Raw genomic sequence first — 3,983 nt, 5'->3', positions numbered from 1 at the left:
ATAATAAAGCCTGGAGAATGTCCATAGCATTTAGCAACAAGGAAGGCATTGGGACGTTTTAGCGGAGTGATGAGAGTGGAAGCTGTATTTAATGGAATGAAGGTGAATGAGAGGTGAGGAAGTATAGACAGCAGGAACAGAAAACTCTTTGAAGAAGCTTGGCTGTGGAGGAGAAGTGAGGAGATGGAGGGGTGGCTGGAGGGCGACAGGGGCTGAAGGAGGGTTTCATAATATCGGAGCAATTTGAACAAGTTTAAATGTTGATGGAAAGAAGTCAGGGAAGAACAGAAAAGGGGTAAACAGAAGGAGCGCAACCTCTGAGAAGGCAGGAAGCAGGGGACTCCAAGCCTGGTGGGGGTTTCAGCCACTGTGCTGGGAGGGAAGGAAGAAAAGTTGGCTGTGCCTGCTAGTCAGTGTGTTGGTGTGGCAACCGGGAGTAGAGGGACTTCACTTGGTGGGTCTACTTTTTCTCTAAAGTTGGTAGGGAGATGATCTCCAGAGAGCAAGAAGGGAGGCAATACGACAGCAAGTCTGTGGAAATGGGAGAGAACACGAATTAAGAACACAGGGTTGCTGGGGAGGGTTGAGGGCTGAAGTGAGGTTGGAGACCAGCCCACTAAGCGCTCCCATCTGTTGGTAATTTTACACACCAGTGCTCAGCAGCCCAGGTGTAAGAGCCAAGGAGAAGAAGGGCTTTACTGAACCTGGGCAGGTGTAATCAAGGAATGGTGGGCAAGAAAATTGATATTGGGACGAGAGCGTTTTAAAGGATGCCTGAGGGGGATTGAAAGGTGACTAAGGGGAAGCTTGAGGGCAGAACGGAGAACTCAAGGGTTTGATGGAGTTAAAGAACAGTGTGCAGAAGTGAAACTGGGAAAGGCAGAAAGCCAAGGGGTGACCCATCAGAGGGGGTTTGTGAATTTATGATTTCAGAAGTGGAGCAGTACCCAGTAATGACACATCATGGGTGTCTAAAGTACAGTGGGAATGAGGTCAGTGAGGAGGTGGTGACATTGAGCTTCTAGGATTTGAGATGGCTCATCCACATTAGTAATGGAGGGAGGACTGGAGGCAGGGAATACTGTGAGTCTAGTACAGTGATGGCGAACCTATGACATGCGTGTCAGAGGTGACACGCGAACTCATTTTTTTGGTTGATTTTTCTTTGTTAAGTGGCATTTAAATATATAAAATAAATATCAAAAATATAAGTCATTGTTTTACTATGGTTGCAAATATCAAAAAATTTCTATATGTGACACGGCACCAGAGTTAAGTTAGGGTTTTTCAAAATGCTGACACGCCGAGCTCAAAAGGTTCGCCAGCACTGGTCTAGTAGTAGTGTCTAATGAGAGAGGAGGAATGAGGTCAAGGAAAGACAAGGGTGAGGTAAGCATTGATGAGTACTTGAGAAATCTCTAACGAACACATGATACATGAATCAGTGAGTAAGGGAGTGAATGAATGCATCAACTCAGACGGATCTGGTATATTCTGGGAATATCTAGACATACATTCTGAGATGCCAGAGGAAACACTGGGCTCAGAGAAGGCAAGTTACTGGGAGTGTATGGGTCTCAAGTTATCATAAGAGTTAAACATAGACAATTCTTTTCTACCTATCCTATTTAAGAGGCTGTTTGAGGCCTCTAGACCTGCACAGGTTCAATATGATAGTCACTTAGTGTAGCTACTTGAAATATGGCTAGTCTGAATTAAGATGTGCTGTTCACCTGAAACCCATGTTGGATTTCAAAAACTTAGCACAAAAAATTTTTTATAAACTACTTTTAATATGTTTCTACTAGAGGCCCGGTGCATGAAAGTTGTGCACTTGTGGGGAGGTTCTGGGGAGGTGGGGGAGGAGTCTCTCAGCCCAGCCTGCTCCCTCTTGCAGTCTGGGAGCCCTTGCCCTCGGGGATGTCCAACTGACAGCTTAGGCCCACTCCCCACTGGCAGTTGGACATCCTTAGCACTGCCACGGAGGCAGGAGAGACTCCTGCTGCCACCACTGGGCTCGCCAGCCATGAGCCTGGCTTCTGGCTGAGCGGTGCTCCCCCTGTGGGAGCGCACTGACCACCAGGGGGCAGCTCCTGCATTGAGCGTCTGCCCCCTGGTGGTCAGTGTGCATCATAGCGATGGGTCGTTCTGCTGTTCAGTCGATTTGCATATTAGGGTTTTATTATATAGGATTGATTTCAGAGAGAGGAAGGGAGAGAGAGAGAGAGAGAGAGAGAGAGAGAGAGAGAGAGAAACATCAGTGATGGGAGAGAACCATTGATTGCCTGTCTCCTGCACGCCTCCCCACTGGGGATCAAGCCTGCAACCTGGGCATGTGTCCTGACTGAGAATTGAAATGTGACCTCCTGGTTCATAGGTTGACTCTCAACCACTGAGCCACACCAGTTGTGCCAAAAAAATATTTTCAGAGCATAAAATATCTCATTTAAAAATGCTGATGACATGAGCTTAATGTTAAATTTTTTGGATATATGGGGTTACATATATTAAAATTAATGTCACCTACTTTTTTCTTTTTATGTGAGGCTACTAGAAAATTTTAAATTACATATGTGCTTCACATTATATTTCTCTTGGACAACACTATTCTAGACCTTGGTCAGTAGCCTCTGAAATCCCAAGGGAAGCATTATGCCACCTTGTGTAGTCAACCAATGGATTAATAAAGGCAGCTCTCATATCATAATTTCCACACGTACCTGTTGGCAGAGTAAAATTTGAAAGCTCAAAGGTTAAATTTCTTATATACAGGAAATTTGCCTCTGAAAGAACATTTTTAATTCCTCAAAGTATTGCAAAACCTTCCACTTGCCCCATTAGATAGGTCTGCACCCTTGAAACCACTTAGTGGTGGACACAGATGCTTATCATTGCTTCCACTGTTATCACGGGGGGGAGGGGGGGGGCAGGGGGGGGGGGCGTGGACCGAGGGGCTCATCGGTCTCTCTCAGAATATTTCTGACATCATGAGGCTGCAGATGGTGTAGGTTATACCTGTAATTTTCCTTTGTTGGGGAAGCCTGTGTCTAGGCCAAGTCTCCTTGGAATCTGTAGTCATGGCTTGCTTAGCAATGCCATATTGCAGTCTGAAGGGCCCTTATTTCTGCCAGGGATTGTAGAAGATGACCCTCCATTATCAGTAGCCAGAGGTGTCCTTGGCTTAAATTTAAAAAATATAATAGTAAACATTGAGAGCTTACCCTGGGCTGAGCTCAGTGAGGTAACTAAGGCTCCAAGAGGTTAGGGTAACCTGAGAAGTTCCAAGGGTAGAAAGCGGCAGAGCCAGGGTCTGGGCGCAGATGGTCCAACTCCAAAGCTTGTGATCCTTACATCATCCTACTCTTCCCAACAGATCGGATTATGGATCAGGAAACAAAAGGAGGCCAGCCGTTCTCCATTGGCCTCAGGAAAAGCCTTTGAAAGAACATGGCATCAATTAGCCTGACACCCTTTACCCACACCTGCAATGAATAGTCCAGCTGAGGCTAGGTCCTTCTGCAGAGGTTCCCAAAATGTAACCAGAATAACTCGGTCAGTTTTTAAGAGCTCCACCTCAGACCTGAGTAGGACCTAGGAGTTTTTATTTTTAAGACATTTTCCAAGTGGATAAGGAAACCCTAATTTCACAAAATGATAAAAATAGTCTCTAGATAAATACTTTGATTTAGGGCCTGGTTTGGAACTTGGATTTCTGGGTAACTATTGGGCAAAATGGCAGGAAGGTACAAGGAAGGGCTATTTAAGCCACTCAAAGGCGTGGGCCTGACTTTGGGGGGCTCTTAGGTAACATTTGTGTACTAGTTTCTAAACCTTCAGATTGCTCCTGGGGCTTCTGCTTCATGGGAGGCCAAGGCAGGCGTGCTGTTGCCTGAAGACACACACTTCTCGGGAGCTAAGGGAAAACAGCCAGAAAGCCACAATACTGACTCTTTCCTGCTTCCTCCTTCTAGCCTTTCAGTGTT

Source organism: Myotis myotis, unplaced genomic scaffold (assembly GCF_014108235.1).
Source record: "Myotis myotis isolate mMyoMyo1 unplaced genomic scaffold, mMyoMyo1.p scaffold_m19_p_1, whole genome shotgun sequence".
Taxonomy (NCBI): domain Eukaryota; kingdom Metazoa; phylum Chordata; class Mammalia; order Chiroptera; family Vespertilionidae; genus Myotis; species Myotis myotis.
Note: the sequence above shows the minus strand (reverse complement) of the source record.